Raw genomic sequence first — 23,990 nt, 5'->3', positions numbered from 1 at the left:
CCATCTTGACGGATATCACTAAAATTTGGTAATAGTATCTCTTGCTAAGGTGTTAGTTATCATGTCAGATTTCAGTGAGATTATTCACGTGGAAAGCTCCTTGAGTGGTCTACATTATAATATATACAGGCAACATATCAGGGTGAATAATGCCCAAATAAGACCATTTCCATACCTTTAGGACACATTTTCTTGGTCTCGGATTTCAGCTCTTGGTACTTGATGATCTTCTCTCTCTCCATACAGTATAGAATAGGAGCTTAGTAATGACATTTCTAATAGTAATGCTGGGGTTTGTTTTTTTTTTTGTTTGTTTTCTCCTTTACGACTATGACTGGTTTTCTCTTATCCATCTTTCTACTGGTTGATATGGGAATGAAAAATTATACTCTATGATTTATGCAGAGAATGTATGTAAGAAAGAATGATATTAACTTTAATTGGTAGTGGTAGCTGGGTGGGAGGCAGAATTGGGGGGGGGGGGGGGGCTTGATTGGCCCCACTGACCAAAAAGGCATTCGGCTTCCCCTGAAGCAGTGTGCTTTAAGAAAACAGATCAGTGCAAGTAGAGATCAGGAAAGGAAAAGTATATATAAAAAAAAGTAATCTGGGTTGTAGTGAGCAAAGAGAAATTCAGCTCTCCTTGTAAACAAACAGGCAGAAAAAGTTAAAAAAAAAAAAGAGAAATGAAAGAAAGTGAACAAAAAATACAAGGGTAAAGATCTAAACAATCCCTCCTTTCAACTACAGAGCAAATGAGACTGCAAAAGAGAAAAAACACACCCCATTTGTAGTTGATAAAAGGAAACACTCCCTAATCCTTTGCAGAGGTGAAGTTCACTTTCTCAAGTATTCGTTTGGGCTTACAGACAGAGCCTTGGAGGTGTGGTTGTGTCAGGGAGGAGCTGTAGGCTCTGCTGCTGTTGCTTGTCCTCACTCCTCTCCCTCTCTCTCTCTCTGTGATGACACGGAAGCCTCCAGCACTTAAACGTAGCCTAGAACTGAGAGGCAAAGAAAATACCTTAGCAGCTAAATCCAACACAAGAACCTGCCACTGTCTTTTGCTCTGCTCAGGCCAATAAATTTGGAATAAATGCCCACCCCCTCCCCCCTTCCCCTCCGCCTTGTGGGTGAGCACGCAAAGGCGGAGGTGGAGGGAGGCAATTAGTTGCTGTCACTGCTTTTCCCATTTAGTGGGACTGACAGCAGTTTGAAGGGTGGCGAGCTTTATTTTGTAATGCAATCCTTGATTTTCTAAAGCTTTATTCTTTAATCTGACGAAAAGTCATAATATGGGTCAGCTCAGCTGGCAGCTTGTTAAGTGGTTTTCTATGTTGCAGTTATAAAAGACCTAAGGAGTAGAACAGCAGATTTAAAAAAAAAAAAAAATGTGTACATAAATAAAAGGTGGGGGAGGGGAAGTGGTATTACATTTTTTTTTCTGAAAGCTAAAAGAGAGACGCCCTTTTTTTTTTGTTTTTAAGTTGTATGTTCGGATCTGCGCTGCTGGCGTGACAGCACTAGGGAAGTAGGAGTGCCCCCAGATGTGTTTTGGTCCATCGCAAGCAGCTGTCATCCCTCCGGCTCGTTCTCCGGAGCTGGGTCCCACGGACTCCCCCCCACCCTCCTCCTCCTCTCTCCCTCCCTCCCTCTGCGACCCAAGAAGTTAGCGAGAGCCGATCGATGCGGGGTTAGTTCGGAATCTGTCCCTTACCGGAGGGAACCAAGGACCTGACCCGAGCTGCAATCGTAGCCAGCCTCGCCTCCGGCAAAACAGTGGGAGGAAAAGGGCGCCGAGCAGCGCCTGCGGTGCAAGAGGGCACAGCTGAGGACGTCTAGCAGGTGCGAGCTTCAAGGGGGCAGGGGGTGGGTGCCAAACATAACCTCCCCCTGAAGAAGCCAGCGCTTGTGCGCAGCCAGGTCGTCGTGTTGGCAAACAGCTACCGTCTGCCAATTTGGCTTTCTCTCTTCAGTTTGGAAGGGGGGGAGCGTGCATGTGTCGGTGGGGGAAGGGCTGCATGAGTCTCTATTTCTGTACTCGGGAGGGGGGGGGAAGGCATAGTTGGAGAAGGGGCTGTTTGGATTTGCAGCCTGGCTGCTGAGTGTGTGTGTGTGTGTGTGTGGTGTGTGAGTGAGTGTGTGTAACCCTTGCTGCCTGTCGTCCACTGCAGGCGAGAAACACAGCTCGGTGTCCGAGCCCGGCCGCCTGCCCGTCCGTGTCTGCCCGGAGGGGGTCGTCATGCTGGCCCGGAGAAATGGCCCATCCTAAGACGTGCAGGTAAGCGAGAAGACCCTAAAAAACCCCACGCAAACATGGGGAGGCGGCGCGATCTCAGGGCTTTTGGTGGCAGCACCGAGGCTTCCGTTGTCTGCACATTACGTCTGTGTTTCTGTCAGTCTGGTGCCAGAGTAAGAGGTGATGGGCACTTCTGGTTCATTGATTAAGAACAATCGAAATGACTTAAAGATCGATGTAAAAGGGGGACAGAAAGGCGTCCGGCTGTGTACAATAGCTCAGCAGCATGTTTTTTTGTCCCCAGCATTCTCATGTATTTTTCTGATCGCTCTCCCCGCCCCAGACAATAGCAATAGACGAAAGGGTTAGGTGTGCTTATTGTTCTCCCAAAATAAGAGAATCGTGCGCGCTTTTGAGGAACTGGAACCTGCTTCTTTGCGTCTGAGATGTCTTTGGAAGATATCACCGGAAGAATCCGTATGATGTTCTTGCTTCTTCGTTTTGCACACCGTGCCTTTAATCCTGTGCAGTGACTTGGATTTGAAGCAGTGCCGTGTGTCTTTTTGAACTGCAGATTTGTTTAAAACAAGATAACAGATTAGCTTGTGGTAAATTGCTTTATATCAGAAATGTGTGGTGGATGAGAACAAAGGAACAGTGCATTGTTAAGGTCCCATTAATTCCACGGTGTGAAACCTTATAATCCATCAGCTCAGGCTTTCACCGTTACTAGGTTTTTCCATCCCAGAAATGGAACTCATCTTTTTTTTGTTCTTTTTATTTCTCAAGGAGAATTATTATTATTATTATTTTTTTTTTTGGTCTTTTCATTTGGTCAGGTTTTTAGGTCAGATCATCGGAGACAGGAAAAAATATGTAGGTAACCTTCAGATCAGGAGCATACTGTAGCATGTATCATTTTTATGTATACACATGGGCCTTTGCAGTGCCCCTAGTAGGCAGAAATAATTGAGAAAGTAAAGTTGAATTTTCAGAAGATGTCACCTATCTTTAAGATAGACATATTTCTTGATCTGTAATCATAACTTTTCATACATAGTTGATTCAGAGGTGTAAAAAGTGGAATCATCTGAGGCTCTGTAGTGCTAGGAGCAGACAGAGACATCAAAGGTCTTTGATGCTGTTATCCATTTTATTGGAACACCAAGAAGACATAGGAAGCATTAAGAATAAATTTCTCTCTTGATGTCAAATACAATAAGGGAATATAAAACACAGGTTTGTAGTTGTCTTGCTGGGATTTTCCCTCCTGTTTGGTTGTGAGATGAAGTGGGGAAATCCAAGGAACACCTTTTGGTGTGCCGTTGGGATTTTGGAGGAGTTTACCTGTGTTTGAGAATGTGGATGATCCCTTTGGAACATATCGTAGGGTCCTAAATAACCTCCCTTCCCTCACCTCCACCACAAGGCATGACAGAATGTAGAAGCAAGCTGACAACTTTATAGGATCATTTACCAAATGCATTAGTAAAATTAGGAGCCCTATGGTGCAGTGTGAAAGCATAGCACCTGCTATTGCACGTTAACACTGGAAATAACTACAACTTTTTCCCTGCAGTTAAGCTGCGCGATAGGTCTGAAATGGTTTTTGGCATTGCGTTTTGGCCATTTTTGGGAGGGAGGGAGGGGGAAAGAGAGAGAGACTCTGGGGAGGGCCTTACTGTGTGCACCTATTTATATCTCTATAGGAAGGCCACCTGATAGGTCGAGGTGAGGTGTTAGTGGTGGTTTAGGGTTTAGGGGCCAGTTTCGCATATAGAGTGAGACGTACGAACAGCACAGTACACCTTGGTGAAGATTTGACATCATTTGGGGTGAGGAAAGTCTCACAAAGATGACATTTCTACTATGTTCTTTCACCCTAGCTTGATGGACTCTATAACAGGATACTATCAAAATAGGGTGAGAGAACATAGTACAAATTTTCATCTTTTTGAGATTTTCCTCACTCCAAATGACGTCAAATCTTCACCAAAGTGTACTGTGCTGTTCGTACGTCTCACTCTACATGTGAAACTGGCCCCTAAACCCTAAACCACCATAAACACCTCACCTCAACCTATCAGGTGGCCCTCCTATAGAGATATAAATATTTAATTACTATGAGGCTCATGTGTTAACTTTTTTTGATGAATGATGGGGTTAGACTGAAAGTTGGGCCAAGGAGTGTTGAGATGAAAGCTCATGATGCAGCTAACAGTTAGCATTTGGATCCCAGTGTGCATTAGAAGTTGCTACTTTACAATATACATATTTTATTTATTTTATTTATTTACGATTTTTATATACCGATGTTCATTTCAAAAAGAGATATCCCATCGGTTTACAATAAGGTACAATAGGTAATTCACTATCCCCTAAAAGGGCTTACAATCTAAAATGTTTGTACCTGAGGCTAAGAGATTACAAAAATAAACCATCAAAATCAAAGTTCTTAACAATTAAGCAAAAGCTATAACAAGGAGCATATTAAAGAAATAACACAAAGGGTTGCATGAAGGGGTGCTTGCTTGGTGCCTTTCAAACTGCCCGGCTCTGTTTGCGATGATGTCAGAGGAGGGGGCGGGTCTCAGAATCATGGTTTTCCCCACAGAACATATAGCCATATCTAGATGCCTACATACTAAACATTTTTTCTATGGACACAAAATGAGAAAAATTCTTTAGTACATGAATGACCCACATGTGCTGGTAACACTTTTCTGGCTTCTAGATCAGTGAGTCATGGCATATCAGTGTGCCTTTAGACCTGATCAGGTGTGCTTTGTGCTCAGATCCAGGCCGGCACCCGGGTTCTGCTCTCAGCACCTTGCAGCAACAAGAGACACCAGTGGTGGCTCTTAAACTGACAGGAACTCCTTTCTGAAAACACGTGTAATCACACATGCCTCTTCCTAGCTACAGCAGGAGCCCCGGAGGGTGGTAATTAATGGGCAGCATGCAGGGCACTGATAGCTGGGACCCACTGGCGCAGAACTAACTGTGCACACAGCACCTCCTCATCCTCCCCATCTTTGAGTCTTTCAGGCCACTACCATTATCTCCAGGCTGAGTGAGATGGTGAGAGGGTGCACCGAGCTCTGGATGTAACTCACTCTGAGTGCTGGGATCATCAGCTCTGGCAGTCGCATGCGGCAGCCAAGGTAACTAACTGATCCAGCCACCCACACCACATTGGCTTCTCCCTTCTCCTGCAAGAGCTGGTGCCTTGTAATGGTACCATTCCCATTTGTTTTAAAATTTGGAAGAGAGACTGGTGGGGCTTTAAGTGCTTCTCTAGCTCTTCTTTTGGCCACGTGGGTCCTCACCATATTTACTAGGGGTGTGCATTCGTTTGCAACGTATTGGTAATCCACAACGTATAGAGCCATATTCGTTGTATTCATGGGGAAGCGAAATGTATCGCGATTCCCCACGAATACAACGAATCTTCACCGAATTATTCGGCCATCTAAAGGAGCAAATTTAAACAAACCCCCCACCCTCCTGACCGTCCCAAGACTTACCAAAACTCCCTGGTGGTCCAGCGGGGGATCCGGGAGTCATCTGCACTCACGCCGTCGGCTGCCGGTATTCAAAATGGCGCTGCTAGCCTTTGACCTTACTATGTCACAGGGGCTACCGGTGCCATTGGCCGGCCCCTGTCACATGGTAGGAGCAATGGACGGCCGGTGCCATCTTGTGCTCCTACCATGTGACAGGGGCTGACCAATGGCACCGGTAGCCCCTGTGACATAGTAAGGGCAAAGGCTATCGGCGCCATTTTGATTACTGGCAGCCGACGGTCCGAGTGCAGGAGGTCGCTCCCAGACCCCCGCTGGACCACCAGGGACTTTTGGAAAGTCTTTTGGAAAGTCTTGGGAGATTGAGTTTACTGCGGCAATACTCGCTATGCAAAGAGCCTTTTTCGCGCACAAAACAATACAGATTGCTGTTTGAACTGCTCGCAGCTATTTGGCTATTAATCGCGGCAATATTGTTAACAAACAGATTACAGCACAACATTGACTGGTACAATGACTCGGAGACCATTTGATGCACCTCTTTTACACATTATTTGAACATTCAGAATTCCTCATCTGATGAAGTTGAGCTCCTGACGCAGCCCCCTTGTAAGAGGGCGAAACTCAGCCTGAGTCAGGCTATCCAAAGATACTTGTTTCTATAATAAAGAATCCAAATCGGACATTTTGGCTTCTAATTTTCAACTTGTTGCCTGCCTGGAGCATGGTGGGACATCTTCCTTCTTTCCTTCCCATCCACTGCAATTCAAATCCTCCCTCCCTTGATCATGGATAATATCCCCTGATCCTGGAACCTTCCTTCCTTCCTCTCCCTTCTCCCCAGATCCTGTAACCTTTCTTATTCCTCACCCCCCTTCCTCAATCCAAGAGCATCCCTCTCTCTTCCTTCTCTTCCAATCTTCCTTAGCCCTAGACTTCTTTCCCTCTCACATCCCACCCCCCTCTCTTCTCACCCCATTTCTGATCCTCCTCCCTTTCTTCCCCCATCCCTGAGCTCTCCTCCCTTAACTGATACTTGAGATCACTTTTCTTCATCCAATCAAAATTAACATAAATTATACTAACAATTATAGTTTAAAATTACTTAATTTTTATAATTTATTAAAAACCATGGAACTGTTCACCAGTTTGCTTCCGAATTTTTTAATTTTTGCCACAGGATCTACCCCTGAGCTGCCATAGGAAACTAGGGGGAACTCTGCCTTAGACTTTCTGTTCCCTGTTGTCCAACTTTGGGGGCTGGGGTTGGGGAGAAAGAGAGATATGACAGGAGGCCACAGCTCCAACAGTGCCTAGGGGTGCCAAAATCCTAAATCCGTCACTGGACTCAGCCTGTCTTGCAGCCTTCCCTCCACCAGGGGACCTCAACAAATATACTCTCCAGGTTGGCCAAGCTTCTGCTCTCTGTTCTCACCATGCCCAGGTCTCTGCCCTGGGCCCTTATCGGTTCATGGAGTTACCTTTGGCTCCTTGTCCTGGCCTCTGTCTTTCTTGCTACTTTTCCTCTAGCCTTGCCTTGTGATCTTTGGGCCTTCTGCTCCTAGTCTTGCCTTGTGGTCTTTGGACCTTCTGCTCCTAGCCTTGCCCTAAGGCCATCCAGCCTTCTTGCTCCTTGCCTTATCTTGCTTTGTGACCATCCGGCCTTCTCGCTTCTTGCCTTGCCTTGCCCTGTGACTATCTGGCCTTCTTGCTCCTTGCCTTGTCTTTCTTGTGGCCTATCTGGCCTAATTCTGTTACCTAGTGGCCTACAGGCCATATGCCTAGCTGCCTTCTGGTGTATTCGTTCTGTGATGCCTTTCTCGGCCTGTGTTCTGTCTTGTTCCACTCCTGTCCTGTCTCTGTCCTGCCCTGACCTAGTTTAGTATTGTTGCATCCTGTCCCTGTTCTATATTTGCTCACAGACCCTGCATCGCATAGTCCAGCCTGTCTACAGCCTTGCCTGATCCAGTCTTTCCAGTGGCTTGCCTGGTTCAGCCTGTTCACAGCTTTGCCTAACCCTGACTGTTCATTGCTCTGCCTGAGCTAGCCTTTTCTCAGATTTCCCATATACTGTCGCCACACTGGTTTCCTACTGGCCCTTAGCACTCAAAGGCACAACCTGCAGGGAAGGGGGCTAGCTAGGGAGAAGACTGCCCCATGTCCCATCCTGCCATCCTACTCTACCCCTCGATCAATGAACAGGGAGTGTGTAACAAAGTCCAGCAAAACACAAACAAATAATATCTGTCATGACGTTATTAAGTATCAACAAACCAAGGGTTAAAACAACATATCAGAAAAACAATTTAATAATTATGTAAAAGCAGGAAATAATTTATAAATCATTCAATAGTTAACAATAAACTCATTGAAGAAACGATAGTCAAAATGGTCTAAATGATTGCAATCAAATAAAAAGAACTGGTTGTAAGATAAAAGTGAAGTCCTGTCATGGCCATGTTTCGGCAACCAATGCCTGCTTCAGGGATATTAAAACAAATAAAAATACAAGCTGTGTTGAAACAATGTATGTTGGGAAAATGTCTCCAAATCATTGGAAATAGAGGAGTCCTGTGTTGGGAGAAAAGATTTCTCTTCAGGATCATTTTCCAATCCAGAAATACCACAGTAGGAATATATATCTATGCTGACCAGGATATGTTAGCTAGGGAAGTCTGTATCAATGGGAAAGTCACTTGATGGGTTGTACTTAAAGCAGCATCAGCGTTTTCATGCTCAGAGAAGGCTTGCGTGTGTTTCGATGCTGATACCGGCTTATTAGAAGCATAAGAAATGCCGTGCTGGGTGAGACCAAGGTCCATCAAGCCCAGCATCCTGTCTCCCAACAGTGGCCAATTCTATTTCCGGTTACCCTCTCCCTGTTACTGTTTTCTCTACCTGGCTAATAATGTGTTATGGACTTTTCCTCCAGGAACTTGTTCAGACCTCTTTTAAAGCCCACTATACTGGTCACCTTGACGATGTCCGCTGGCAACAGATTCCACAGCTTGATAGTGCGCTGAGTGAAAAAGTACTTTCTAGATCTGTTTTAAATCTGTAGGTTTTTTTCATGGAGTGTCCGTTTGTTTTAGTATTATTTGAAAGGGTAAATAACTTTCCTTTATTTATCTGCTCCCCCCCACCCATGATTTTATAAACTTCTATCATGTCCCCTCTCAGCCGTCTCTTTTCCAAGCTGAAGAGCCCTAACCTGCGTAGCCTCTCATCATAGGAAAACTGTTCCATCCCTTTATCATTTTTGTCACTCTTCTCTAAATATTTTCTAGTTCCGCTATGTCTTTCTTGAGCTGGGACGACCAAAACTGCACACAATACTTTAGGTGCGGTTGCACCATAGCCCGATAATTCAATATGACATTCTCCATTCCCGCTTGGATCATTCCTAATGTTCTATTTGCTTTTTTTGATGCTATCGCACACTGAGCTGAGAATTTCAATGTATTGTCCAAAAGAACTCCAAGGTCCTTTTCCTGGTTGGCGACGCCCAACATAGAACCCAGCATCGTGTACCTGTAACTGGTTTCCCTCTCTGCAACACTTTGCACTTTTCCACATTACATTTCATCTGCCATTCAGATTACTCTAAGATTTATAAATTGTTTCCACCTTTTACATATTATTATTGTTTTTATGATATGTTGTTTGAAGTCTTGGTTGGTTGGTTGATACTTAAACTTGTCTTTAGAAGTTTAGTATTTGTTTTATATTTTTTCTGGACTTCTTTTAGGTTCCACCACCTTCATGTTGGGTTTCCTTTATGTGGTGGGAGTGCCTCTCCTTTCATTTTAGCATATCCAGAAAACCGTACTGGGAAGGTGCACCTCCAGGAGTGGCTGCATAACAATAATCTGAACATAGTTTCCTTTAACGTTTGTGAAACAGAGCTCAAGAAGGCCTGGAATAAGCACAGAGAGTCCTTAGATGCGAGGGCATGTACGCAAAGCCTGAGATCGGGTTGGTTTGCTCTGCAGTATTGAATCAGGAAAGGGCACCGCAGTGCTTATCTGCTGCCATTTTCTATGTTTCTGCAGGTAAACACAGGGAAGAGGGCATAAAACGACTCATTAGGGGTTGCACATAGTCAGTGGTAGAGAGACTTGAATTTGTGGCCCTGACTTGTTCAGTGCAGAGACGGGTAGGTCGTGCTTTTCCTAATAAATGGGAATACTTATGTTGTAATGGCATTTAGAGAGGGCATTTCCTGGCACTGAATACCCTGGTGGGAGGAGCTGCAGGTGCTTAAAATTGCTTGAAATGCTCTGTGCGCATCACCCTGCGGTTCAGCACTCTACACCTGTACAGGGAGAAATTCTGGCCCGTCCTCACTTCACATGCATTGTGCTCATAATGCGAGATGGGGCGATATGTGCCAGAAGAGTGCTCGTTCTTTCTGGCAGCTCTGCATCTCCTGGCTTCTCAGGGAGCCTCTGTGCTGCTGATTGACCCTGTTGGAGGTTGTACAGTCTCCAGCGTCATGGCACAGGCATGAAAGCCCTAGGAACCGCAGACGGATTTCTGCCTCATAGCGGAGAGAAGCAAACACATCTCTTTCTAGAGTTCAAATCCAGCGATTTCAGGCCGCCCCCCTCCAGTTGTTACAGTTTATCATGTCATACGTTTTAGAATATATAAATGTATAAAACTGCATATTTTTTTTATCCTCCAGCCAAACCTCAGCAACGATGACCTTATGATCAGGATACTAAAAAAAAGAACTTCAGAACTAACCAAGAAAGTAAGACATTTGGAATTAAAATGATCAGATGTTTTGAAATCAGTGCAAAGGGACGTAATAGGGAGGAACTCTGGTTTCCTCACCCCTCGCCGGACGTAATCTTTTCAGGGCTCTAAATTCTGCTGTTTGTTTCTCTCAAATTTCTTACCCCTCCCCAAACACATCTCCCTGCCATCATTACGCATTACAACACTTTACAGCTTTGAAAACCTGTGATTTGCTTGTACATCCCGGCAAAGTTATCTTTAGCTCTTGCTGCGTTGACCTGATGAAGGGAGCAGAGCTAGTCGCAAACGTATTAAGTTAGTGCAGTACAAAAAGGGATCGTGTTCAGCTTGGTTTTTTTCCCCCAACTTTGCCTAGATCTCCACAGGGACTGACACCGCAAAGGCACTACTTCACAAAACTACAGGAAACAGTGGTACGGTTAAAACCCAAAAGTCAAGGACTACAACAAAGGCCTCACTGACCTCGGGCAGTCACTATGTGGCTCTCAGCCCTTTTCGGATCTCTGAGATTTCTAGTAAAAGCCAGGCGGCCTCGGGAAATTTTAAAAAAAAAGAGAACAACGGCTGGGGTCTCATCCATGACGAGCCATGAACTGGTGTCATGAGAGCTTTGCTTTTGTGGTTTGGTGACTTTAGAAGAGCACTTGGGTGCCAGTACCGTTTGGTTATTGGTAGTTCCCCGTCCATTCTCCTCTGTGAAATGCACGTTCAAAGAGTGCTTTGCTGTACTGCGTGCGTGCGTATGTCATCGTACATAACAGGGAACATGTGACCCAGTCTGCAGAGCCAGCCTTGTCGATATCTCGGGGTCCTGCTGACGCACTACTTTGGAATGATAAGAGGACTTTTGTTGTTTTTCTCTGCCATGTTCTGATCCTTTGTCGATCCCATCAAAGGGGGCTGTACATGTGGGCATCAGCTTCCCGACTGGGCCCGTGCCAGTGCGAGGAACAGAGGTGGAAGTGGAGGTGTCAGTACCCTAGAAGGAAGCCCCCAAATTACAAAAAAAACAACAACAACAAAAAAAAATCATTAAAAGCTGGCTTTCTCTTCAACCGCGTCAGCTTTTCGAGTCAGGTTGCGGTATCTCTTTGGAGGGACAACACGTGTTGTGGGCATAAAAAGTTGGCAAGTCAGTCTCCCACAGTTGTGATGTTCTGTGCCGTTTGCCCAAGAAAATGATCACACACAAACTGTTGAATGTGGCGTATCCTTGTACAGTTGCAAGAAAGATGTTTTGGCATGAGCCATCTTGTGTTGTTAAGATCACGTGGGACACGGCTGCTACCGATTCCCCTCTCCCACCCAGCGAGAGCCTAAGCAGCAGCAGGACCGAGGTGGAGCTTTTTCCTATGTGCAGTGCATTGCCAGTAGAGCTCAGGGAGGACAAGGATATAAAGGATTCTAGAAAGAAAGGGAAGGCTTTGCTTTTTAGAGATGCTTTTTAAATAATTCCTTATTTGCCTATACTACTGTCTGCTTTATTTTTTTAAGATTTGCTCCTTTGCTGTTTGTGTCGCACATTGTACTCCGCACCAAACAATGTGTTTTGGGGGATGCAGCATATAAGCTATGTCAAACAAATAAATACATTCCTGTATGTTCTGGATAGAAAAAAATCCCAAGAAAAAAATAATGGAAGCAGGAAACTATTCAAACAAATACGGTGGGACCTACGTTCTTAACTTTAGAACATTCAGGCAAAAGTTCCAATAGCTCTCTTTGCAAAACAGTTTGCTTGCACAATTATCTGTTTTTCTTTTTTTTCCTGTGGAAAGCTTTTGCTTTCCTGAAATTGCAGGAAATTACATCCTCGGTTTAAAGCTGTACTTTTTCAAAACTGTGCAAGCAAGCTAACTTACAGGCATTTTACACTATATTTTTGCCCATCTTTTCTCTTAAACTTAATTCTGGCCCTTTGTTTCCAAGCACTGGGCAGATCCTTAATTCTAGAGGTTCAACTAATTAAGCTGTAATTCTAAACATACAGACCTGTTCTATTATGTATTAATTATGGATATTATATATGATCGTATACAGTGTGAAAACTGACTAGGAATCTGCTTGCCCCTTGGGCACGTTACTAGAGTTGATTGTTAGCCCAGTCTTTCTCATGACCCTCTTTAGTCACCATCTACAAGGTATTTCAGGAATGCGGTTTATGGAATGGTTATGTTCCATGATTGATTAATATCCTCTAATCCTGGCTGAAAATGATTGCACAGAATCGAAAGCAACATTATTATTGTTGTGTCTGAGACCCTTCCCTCTGTGATCGTACTCTGTGTAACGCACACCAGAATCCACCCGTGATTTGACAACACATCTGCTTCACTGTGCTGCTTTGGCAAGGGTTCAAAAAAGATCATTTACTCAACAGCATGATTAACTGGACCTAGAGCTTTTCCCGTTCTGCATACAATGGCTGCAGTTTAGTTCCTGTGCAGCACCTTCACCTAAGTGGAGGTGAGGGAGAGGTTGAATCCAACTGTGCAGGTATTCTTTATAAACGAGGTCTGCTAATGAATGTAATGCTTAGGAGTCAGAGAGGAGATGGGAGTTAGGGCTGAATTGTCCTTCCCTGTCATTACTCAGTGAGAATCACTTGTCTATTCCACCTTCCTGCCATGATCTGCGTTTTATTCAAATCAGATTCAATCAAAATCAAATGGCTCTGATGATCAAACTGAGAAGAAGATAACCTAATCAGGGGGGGAAAAAAAGGCTCACAGAATCGTACTTACAAATATATTATAAAGCATTTGCATTTTTACCTCTGTGTGACTCTCTTTCTTCTTTTGGAATGAGTGTGCTGGTTTGCAGCGGCATTTCAGCACGGCCAGCTGGACGGGAGGGCTTCGGGACATATGGTATTGTGTATCTTAGAGAGCGCACAGTACCATTTTTAGCCTGCTTTTCCAAGCACAAAAAAAACAAAACAAAACGTATACGTTCACAGTGCAGTGTCCTTGCTACCTTTTGTGCTTGCTGTCCTAGCCACACCAAATTTGCAGGACATGTCAGCAGGAGCTAGGGAATTCTGATGGGCAGAGGGATTTTTTGGATCCACCCATATATGAGGATATGAGCGGGTAGGCTCTGTTCGTTTTTGTCTGGAACTTCTTGTTTTATTTTCCTTATCCTTCATGGCTTTTCCTCCAGGTGCTGCAGGGTCGGTTGCACTCTGACCGTCCAGCAGACGCCTGTTAGGCAGTAGCTTCCCCATGGTGTGGTTCCCACTGTAAGGATCAGCGGAAGGACAAAGCATCACCAGGGAGGCAACTCTGATTTTCTAGCACACAGCATTCTGTGATTATAAAAGAAAGCATGCATTGTAGAGGAAAGTTATGTTTTCATACTAAAGGTGCATCACACTAGAAAATGTATGAACTGTGAACCGATATGATATCCTGGATGAATGTCGGTATATAAAAATTTTTAAATAAATAAATAAATAAATAAATGTATTGGTTTTATTTGTTTCGGTCTGTATATAGTGTTACGCGTGCCGCCCGCGACAGACCCGCGGCGCGGCCCTCTCACCTTCTCATGTGGACTCCAGCTCCTGGTTCCTCTTCGCTGGCGGTGGTGGGCCGCCAGCTCCGACCTCGGGTCGCTTCCGGTGCCTCCGGCTCTGCCATGGTCCCCAGTGTTGCCGGCCAAGATGTCCTTGCTCGTCGGGCCTCTCTGCGTGGCCTACAGAGACACCGCCATCGGCGCCGCACCCCTCCCTAGGCGCGCGCATCACTAGTTCTTTTAAAGGGCGTGCGGCGGGAACCTGGCCGCGGCCCCGGATGCTGACGTCAGACTCTTCAGTGTATAAAAGCTCAGGCCTTGCTCCATAGTGTTGCCTTTGCAACAGGTCTCCTCGTACTCCGAGTACTCATTGCTGATAGAGAACCATCTCTATTTTGTGTTCCTGATTCCTGTGGTTCCCGGTTCCTGTCTCCCTCATTCCTGTCTCGTCTAAATGTTGGACTGACTCTTTGGATTTCGACTCTGCTACGTTTGACTACTCTTCAGCTCGTCTCCAATCCCGGACCTTTGCTACGCCTGACTACTCTTCAGCCTATCTCCAACCCCGGACCTCTGCTACGCTTGATTATGCCTGCCTTCTCTGTGCCCTGACCCTTGCCTTGATTGACTACGTCTGCCTTCTCCGTGCCCCGACCCTTGCCTTGATTGACTACGCCTGCCTTCTCCGTGCCCTGACCCTTGCCTTGATTGACTACGCCTGCCTTCTCCGTGCCCTGACCACTGCCTTGATCGACTATGCTATATACCTTTCTGTGTCCAGAGTTCTATGCTGCTTGCCACGACTTCCACTTGCCACCGGATCTGATCCTAGCCTGTCAGTGACGCCTCCTCTTGCCTATCCTCTGGACGTGGACTTTTTATTTATTTATTTTAGATTTATATTCTGCTTTTCACACTTTTTCAGCGCTTCAAAGTGGATTACATTCAGGTACTGTAGGTATTTCCCTATCCCCAGAGGACTTACAAGGCTTAGGCCTTCCTTTGTTTGAGTGCCTCCAGTTACTTGTTGTTCCTTTGGCGCCTGAGTTCCTGTACCGAATCCAGTCCAGGGTAGGACTATGCCATCTACCGGCTGCTTTCTCTGGGCTGAACCACTTCTCATTACTAACTAACCTCGAGGCCCACCTAAGTCCTGCCAGCCTCGGCACCCAAAGGCTCAATCCGAGGGGAACGAGGGCTGGTATAGGTGAAGCTCCAGGGGCCTCTAACTTCAGCCCACTCCACCTGCTGACGGTGGGGACCCGTAGGTCCTTACCTACGGGTTGCGTCAACCCCACCTCGTCCCAAGGGTCCAGCTCCGACGCAACACATAGGACCCTCAGCCAGTGTTCTATACAACAAATTTCATACACGTATATCAATTTCCTGCACCAGAGAGCTTACAGCCAGCAGTGCAATTATAAAACTATACCGTCTATGCCCAAATAACCTGTGATTTGTAGATCTGAAAACCAGTTCTAGTGAAAATGGAAAATGCAGTTTTGTGGTATAGGAATCGGGATAGCAGCCATGACCTGGTATGAGTGCCTGAAGCATTCAAAGGTATAGTGGTCTGATTAGGGGAAATTGGGTATAATTGTCTGTGTTTAATTTCCTAAAGTTAAGCTGTACCCTTGTACACTCTCAGGTAGATTTTAAAAGCCCTGAGCGCACTAAAAGTGGAAGACATGCGCCAAGTTGGGCCGGTGTGCACCGAGCGGATTTTATAAGCAAACCCTCAGACGTGCGCTTATCTCCTGCTGCGCACACAAGTGAAGAGCGTAGGCGTGGTCTGGGCCGGGACGTGGGCATATCGGAGCTGGCCAAAAAATGTGTGTGCAAATACTTACATGCACAGGTGTGCACCAGGGTCACCTGCCGTGTAAATTTACCTCTGCTATGGAGGACATGTAAGTAGTAAAATAAAACAATTTAGGCCAGGCCAGCAGGGTTTTAAGGACTGGGGCTAACAGGGGGGGGGGGGAATGGTGGCTATAAAATTAGGGGGGTTTGAAAGTGCTAGCCGTGAACTGGGAACGAATTGGGAAAACACGGTATGACACTGGCGCGTGTCCTTTATAAAATTCTCCCCACTTACGCGGTACAGGCAGCATTTGTGCGCATGTGCGCACATCCATAAAAAATTGCGTGCAAGTGTACGCGCGCACGGTCTATTTTATGTCGTGCACGCATACATGCACGTATGTTATAAAATGGCCACGTCCATTAGGGCGAGCCTGCATACGTGCGGGATTATGCGCCTGCGCGGCTGTTTAAATGTTGCTGTCCCCATGTAGTTTGCAGTATTTCTGACACATCCAAAAGCTACTAATGCTTTATCAGTAAAAAAAAAAAACTGTACAGCCAAGTCCTTATTTTGGGGCATTCTTTAAGCAGCTCCTTTGAGCCCATGTGGAACAGTTCCGCAGCCTCACCTGGAGTGGCATCTGATTGCCTCATGCAGTGTAAAACATCTTTGAAGACATGGGGATCAATAGAGTGTGATCGGATCCAGTGAATGGAAGGTAAATTGTGACTCCCCAGATAATCTGGCTCTTCTGAAGGGTTCAGGGATGTGGGGGAGTTTGAGTTTCTTAAAGTTCAGAGTTGTGCTTCTTGCCGTATGTATTGTTGAAGTACTCCACAGCCTCCATTGGATGGTTTAGAGCGGTGCTTGGCTTATAATATACAGATGTTAGATCTAACTTTGTGATGTCAGAATACAAGGATGCTGAGCAGTACTTTAGGTGAATATGTGTTGGGAATCTGTCCTAGACTGTAGTGACCTGCTTTCATTCAAAATAGGAACATTTTTGTTTCACTGAATCAGGATTCAACATGATTGGCTGTTCTCTGTCAGGAGAAACCACTTAAGGTTCAGAATTCTTGCAAAGAAAGGAAACTGGGACAGGACAAATTGACAAGAGCAGGACAAAAGACATTAGGGACAAAAACTAGAAAGAGAGGACAGATTATGAAAGGAACTGGGAAAGAGGGAAAGCATGGGGGTGGGGATACTCAGCTTGCTGGAGGACATACACTTTTGCAGTAAGGGCCATGCTGTTTGCTAAAGGACTTGCATAGGCCGCCAGCCCCATGATTCAGGCAGGAGAGGCAAGTTTCAGATTCCCCATCCATGGAGGCTGAGTGCATGCTGGAGGCAGTGTGCTGAGACCTGGGTGAGAGGGAAGACTGTTGCCACCCGGCTGCTGGCCTAAAAAGTGGCATGAAAGATAAAGTCTGGAAGAGGCTCACAACTCAGGCAGGCGAGGACCCCATGAGCCGTCTAGGGAGAAGGAAACGGCAGAGACTGCGGAGGAACATGTTGGTTACATTAGGAAAGCTTTTGTTCTTTGTTATGAATTAGTAAATTGGAATCAGCGGGATATTAATGTTTTTTTTTTTTTTTTTTTTTAAATAAATAAAGACAAAACCAGGAATTCCATGTTTGAACAATGATCGTTCCCTTGGCAGTGGGCCATTGGCTTTATTATAAGCACAATTGTCCTCCTTAAAGTAGAGTCTGCTGCTGCAGGGCACTGTCACTGAAAAATGTGACTATTGTCTGCTGAGCAAGTGCATGCAAGTAGAGCAGAATTTATGGTGGGGTGGAATGTGCTGAAAACAACTGCACTGATCTTTGGCATGACTAAGAGGAGGACTTGTCTCAGGCTGCACCTTCGAATAGGTGAAAGATGAGCTCTCCTATTCCAGAGCAAAGCCCTTTTCCTCGTAAATGCATTTCAGTTTTGGATGAATTCAAAACCCCCTTGGAAGGAAGCAACCTTCCTTCTAAAAATATCAATCATGATTGTCCCTTTCCTGTGTGCAGTCTTCATTTGTGATTACCTACATATTCCTGGCTTCCCCACCTGCAGTTCTTTGAAAGCAAATGAATTATAGGGCACCGCCCACAACATGGACTTGTAAATGACGTTTATTGTCTGGGAAAAGCCTTATCACCTCTGCTGGGGTGGAGGGGGATGTAGGATAGCAAAGGATGGTGGAGGGATGAGACCCCATCCATAAAGGAAAGGAGAACGTGAGGTGAGAAACACACTTAGGCGCCTAGGCAATAAAACTTATGCTGAGGAAGTTTTAGCATGGTACACCTAACCACGAGCAGTCAGCCAGCTGCTAACCAGAACGAGGAAATAAAATACAGATAATCTTCAAAAGAGGAAAGTGATCCAGTGATCTCATTCCTAGATCTATGACACAAATTTTCCCCCAAAAATCTAACAGATGATCAGTTTAAAAAATATCTGCACTTTATGTGGATATAATGTTTCACATTGACAGGAAAAAGAAATGTAGTCAGTAAGGCAAGAACTTGAGGCCTCAATGACAAAAAACCCCCCAAAATCTTCTGAGGTGAATTTTAATCTCTCTTGGTAACAATCTGGGTAGATTCTTAATAATTGACTCCCAACATTTCTTTTCTTGTCAAGGAAAGAATAGTTTTCAAATCCAATCCCTGTCAGATTGAAGCAGTAAAGTCTTTAACAAGGTAACTTTTTATCCATGGTCTTTTCCAAGAGACCTAAGGAAGACTCCTCTAGGGGAGCAGTCCAGATTAAGCTTGTTAATTAAACCCAATCGAGATTTAGCCAAACCAGATCTTTCTCTCTTCTTAAGTGGCAAATAGTATGCAGATATCAGCAGTGGCAAGACTACCTCAGGCATCTCCAAGCCTCCTTCAAATGACTTTTAAATAAGTCACTTTCAGAAATCTAAGGCAGTTTAGGAAAATGTAATCAGGTACACATTGCTACATATTTCAGTTTTAACATAGAAGTTTCGACATATTTTTAGAATTTTCCAATTTACGATGTAACATCGTATTTTCTTTTAGCAGTGAACCCCAAGTATCTTGTACATAATTCATTTTAGATTCTACAGCAGTTACCATTTCAGTACATTTTTCCACTTAATAACATGCTGCTCATATTGGACCACAGTTCAATTTTAGCAATCACCAGAGATTCCAACCAAGCAAAAGCTTGCAATACAATCTTGAAGGGAGATCTATGACTCTCTAAATATTTAGCCTGTTTAATTTGATCTAACATAAAAGTTTTCTTCCTAGAGAGAGGTATAGGCTGTTCTTCCCAAACCTTTATAGATTGTGTTAAAGTTACAAGTTCATATCCTCCAGCTGCAGTTCCAAATCATGTTGCACTCATGGTGCTGAGCTCCTCTCCAGATTGGGAGGGGAAATTAAATCCTCTGTACCTTCCACAAATACTGAATTTGCAGCTTCCAAAATCAACTGTTGTCTCTCTGCTGCCACTAGGCTAAGTCCCACTATAGCCTTCACCTCCACTGGTAGCCCAGATGTACTCCTGTTTGCTTCCTCCTCAGCCTCCCACGAGGCAGAGAACCCTTCGACTGCTAAACACAACTCATCAGCCACCAAGACAGGGAAATACCACTCCATAACCAAGTCCCATTGTGTAACAGGGAGTCAAAAGTAAAGCCTGCAATATCATGGCCTGATATCTAGGGGATGGCCTAGTCCAGGACTGGGGACTGAATAAACAGTTTGGATAATTGCTGAGAAGCTCTGCAGCCATGCCTCTCTGGTGCTTGCCCCCAGAGTCCTCTCTTCACATAGAAGGGGAGAAGGGACATGTGATAAATCTCTGTCAAAGGAGAAGGAGAGCTAACTTTCTGTTTGGCTGTCCTACACAGAAAGACTCCAAAAATTAGTTAACCACAGAGAGGGCACAGCCAAGACATCCAATCATGAAGCAACTGTCTTGGTTTAAGCAGAAATATCAGTTCCATAAAATTGTTTGTATCTGAAGATCTGAAAAATAAGCATGGATTTCATAATTGACATGAAAGATCAGAACATGTCAGAAATAAATGAGAAACAATCAAAAGGAACTAAGCGCAGTGCACAAATTATGCTGGACTTTGGGAGAAACCTGTGCAGAAGAGACAGACTGGCCCAAAATTAAATAGAATGGGATGGCCAAGCAGTTCAGGATGGTACAGGGCAAGGGCCAGGCCCAACACCTTTCTAGGTAGGGATTCTGATCAAGAGCCATAGGCAGGATTTTCAGTCATTTAAATACAGGTCAGCTGTACCAGTCTGCAAAATCCTTGGTATGGATTTTGTTGGGGTTGCTCTGTAGGAGGCTTCCTGCCTACTGCATTCCGGAAACCTTTTCCCTGGTCCCTCTTCTACCCAGAAGCCAGTCATCCACACTGCTACTGGCTCGGGGGGGGGGGGGGGGGGGGGAGTGCACCACTGCCAGTCGTAGACACCATTTGTGGTACAAGGGCATCAATGCCTTACCTCTGTATTGGTCAGAGTGACAATGACTCTGTCCAGCAAAGCACAGAAGGCTCAATAGACAGAAACAAGAAAATTGGAGGACATTTTCTTGGTCTATAATCTTTGTGTATGGAGCATTATCTTCATAGTTACCATGGACTAGCTCATAACTATTGCTCTGATTTTGGCTTTACCATGCAAGAGCTTCTAAAAATTTTGATTTTATAATCCCCAAACCATCTTTTTTTCTATAATGCATCAACCAAGTGATTCCTAAAGCCATACTAAAACAGGCATAGTCAAGCATGAAAAAAAACAATCATTGACTTCAATGACCTATCCCAGAGATCTTGGACTTTTGATACCTGGCATGATTTTAAGTGTTTAAAAATTGAAGTCTCTGTGAACAATCATTAAAACATCTCAAAACTGGCTAAACCTAGCTCATAAATATTATTTCTCAGGCAGCTACTAATCTGAAATAATATATGTAAGCATACATCAGTTATAATTAGATCCTCATTCATCCTTTTAAACCAGGTAACAGCTGGTAGAAAATCAATTCATCAACCAAATAGCTTGTGTTGAGTTTCATGGAAAAATAATGAATACATTCAAAAACACCATGACACAATCGTGTTTTGATGTATCTGTCTCAAGGGAAAATTCACACACGTGCTATCAAAAAATCAGAGCCAAGTTTATAATTTTTTTTTTTAAATGTTATTTTTTTCCTTTCTTTATAGCTTACAGTAATCCCTTTATCCCCTCTGGCCATGAAGGGATACATTTTCAATAAGTCACCCAGCTGATAAAGTATGTGAGTTCTTTTCAGCTTGCACAAACCAAGCTGATTGTCAGACACAAATGACCCGCATACAGTAGTTTGTGTTTGAAGCTCAAGTGGCTATGTGGTTAAAAGTACAGGTTTTAACTCATTGAGCATGTGCATACATTTTCTAAAATGAAATGTATATGTGTATTTTCCTCTCCCAACTAAGTGATGCTGTGGGAATGCCTCTTTTTACAAAGGTTAAAAGTCAGTGCATTGTGAAAGAACGCGTGCACTTTTAGCTGACTGAAAATCCGCTTAGGAAGATTGACCCATTCTACCCGTGTAACTCCTGATTTTCCATGCATAGCTTCTAATAAAACCTTTGAAAATGTATAGCTATGTAGAAAACCCGAATTACAGGATCTCAGAATCTCTTCTTCCCCAGGCTCTATCTTATGCAAAATGTGCTGTTTTACTGAGAAATAATACTAACAAGCCAGGTTTAGACAGAGTTTATGGTAATGATTGTTCATAGAGATTTCTGCTTTACATGGTAATATATTATTTCAGGATTTGGTAATGTTCAGGTTTTCAGTGTGGTGTGAATGGCTCTATACTAGGAAGTGGTAATGCTTCCTTTTACCTCCAGAGTCCTCCTTTTGTTACAGCAAACTTGATGACATGCATATGGATAACGTTCAGACGTGGAGAGCTTGTGCAAAGAATTAAAATATCTATTTTGGTTTTTATGATGTGACTTTCATGATTCTTGCACAAAGATGCATAGCCAAATAATTTTGCCAAGTATGTTGTTGGCCCACATGTTTATGGTTGCAAGAAAGAATTGCTAAACTTGAGTCCCTGCCCCCTTAAGCGTCTGTTTAGGTGTTGTCGACTTTCTATTTATGGATGTTATAAAATTGTAAGCTGCCTGGAACAACAGGGTTGTAGAGGCAGGGTACACATTTTTTTTAAATAAATAAATATTGTGCTGGGATAAGAAATTGGGCATATGATGGAGATTGAACTCTTACACTGTGCGACAAACATGTCTAAAGGGCTCTAATGTACCAGGAACTGCAAGGAGCTTCTCCTGCAAGGAAAAAAAATGTTGCTACAGGAACTGTTCATGGTTTAAAATGATCAATTCCTACTTTGCAAGGAGTGTGCTACTCTGCACATTCAGCATGTGGGGTTAACAAGCCTGGACAATAGTAACCTAACAGACATGGAACAGAACATACGATGTCACCTGACTTTGGGAACCAATGAAAACTGGAGAAATACCAGGAAGTATCTGAAGACAATTCTCAACCAATCCTGAGGGAGGAAAAGGAAATTGTGCTTTTTTTCTTGTTTGAATGGCTTGGGCTTTTTCAGACCAGGAGAGAGAGGGAAGAAGAAGAAGAAAGCACATAAATTAACTGAGAGAATTATTGTGTTTCCCAGGGGCGGATTGGCCTATCGGGGATCGGGCATCCCCCAGTGGGCCGGTCGCTCCAGTCCACGTGGTCTGCCGTGAGCGGCCGTGACAGAGCCGCGCTTGGCAGACCATGTGATGTGTCCTGGGCCGGCCTGGGTGGCGAATCCCCGGGCCGGTCTTCCTCGGGATTCCGCCACTGGTATGTCCCATTCCTGGATACTGAGAAGTCCATATTCAAAAGCATTTAGCCGGCTAACTCAGAAGTTAGCCAGCTAAATTAATATTTGGGCACTTATCCAGCTAAATTCTAGCCAGCTAATAAGATAACCAACTAGAATTTAGCCGACTAAGTTAGGGGTGTTGCAGGGGCGTAACTGTGAGGAATTGTATTAGCCAGTTAGGTTAGCTGGCTAACTCCGATATTCAGGGTTTGCCAGATGACTTAGCTGGCTAAGTCTGGTCGGGCCAAAGAGTTTCCCTAAAGTTAGGCAGCTAACTTTAAGATAGACGGCTATATTCAACAATGCATTTTCACAATTGAATATACCGCCAAAGTTAGCCAGATAAGTTTATCCATCTGGACTGTGTCTGAATATGGATCTCCCAGTGTGTATAAAATAAGAATAACTATACAGAGTTGCTTATATTGTAGTTGAAAATTGTAGTCACTGTTTGAGACTAATAATCCAATATTCATAAGAAAGGTATGCACTGTGATGTTTGTTGTATAAAAATCTTCCAGTACTATTCCATTTTATGCTTTAATCCTTTTTCCTACATTGTTTTCTTGCCTTTTTAAATTTAATTTGCTTATTAGTAAAGATAAAAGCTTGCACTGTGTGATAAAAGTGCTCTTTGGGGGTTGGGGCCTAGAGCATGGGACTGTACCATTCCCTGGTTCCTGTTGTCCGAATACCTGCACTCCCACTTGGTTTATTCTTTCTGTTACCATCTCCCCTCTTTGTTGGCATGTGGTTCTGCTGTTTTACCTGAGGGAGGGAGGTGCTACAGCTGTATTGTAGATTTTCTTTAGACTGTTTAAAGCAAGAAATCAGCATATTGCTATTTTCAGGGCACACTAAAACCTGCTGCACTTTGGGGTTTGGCCTAAAAATCAAAAAACAAAGTAACAAGGTAGCAGGCTTGTTCTCATTATAATTCTGATTGTAAGAAAGATATCTTTAAAGGCAAAGTTAGGGTGCAAGTAGACTTTGTGATATTTCAACAGGAAAGGCAGACTAGATGGGCCCGGTAATCTTTGTTTGCCATTATGAGATTCATTCTGTAACAGCCTGTGTAAATTTAACGTCAGCTGCTCACGTATGTTACACCAGTTTTTCAAAGGGAAAGTTTACACATATGTAAATGTTTCATGTGACAAAAAGTCAGACTAATGCATGCTTCAAAACATAATACTCAAATAAAATATCCAAAAATAATGAAATTTGTGAAGGACCTTTTTAGCT

The 23,990-nt window shown here is 44.1% G+C and overlaps 1 protein-coding gene across 2 annotated transcripts in view; it reads left to right on the top strand.

Annotated features, from left to right (window-relative positions):
* The first annotated feature begins 1,515 nt into the window (after positions 1-1,515).
* Positions 1,516-23,990, top strand: part of RNF152 (ring finger protein 152) — a 130,554-nt gene continuing 108,079 nt past the window's right edge. For both annotated transcript variants that reach the window (XM_029590482.1, XM_029590480.1), the window contains exons 1-2: positions 1,516-1,842; positions 2,172-2,278. The gene's annotated coding sequence lies outside the window, so the exon portion shown is untranslated. The remainder of the gene's footprint in view (positions 1,843-2,171; positions 2,279-23,990) is intronic.

Source organism: Rhinatrema bivittatum, chromosome 2 (assembly GCF_901001135.1).
Source record: "Rhinatrema bivittatum chromosome 2, aRhiBiv1.1, whole genome shotgun sequence".
Taxonomy (NCBI): Eukaryota; Metazoa; Chordata; class Amphibia; order Gymnophiona; family Rhinatrematidae; genus Rhinatrema; species Rhinatrema bivittatum.
This window is presented reverse-complemented; position numbering and strand designations above follow the sequence as displayed.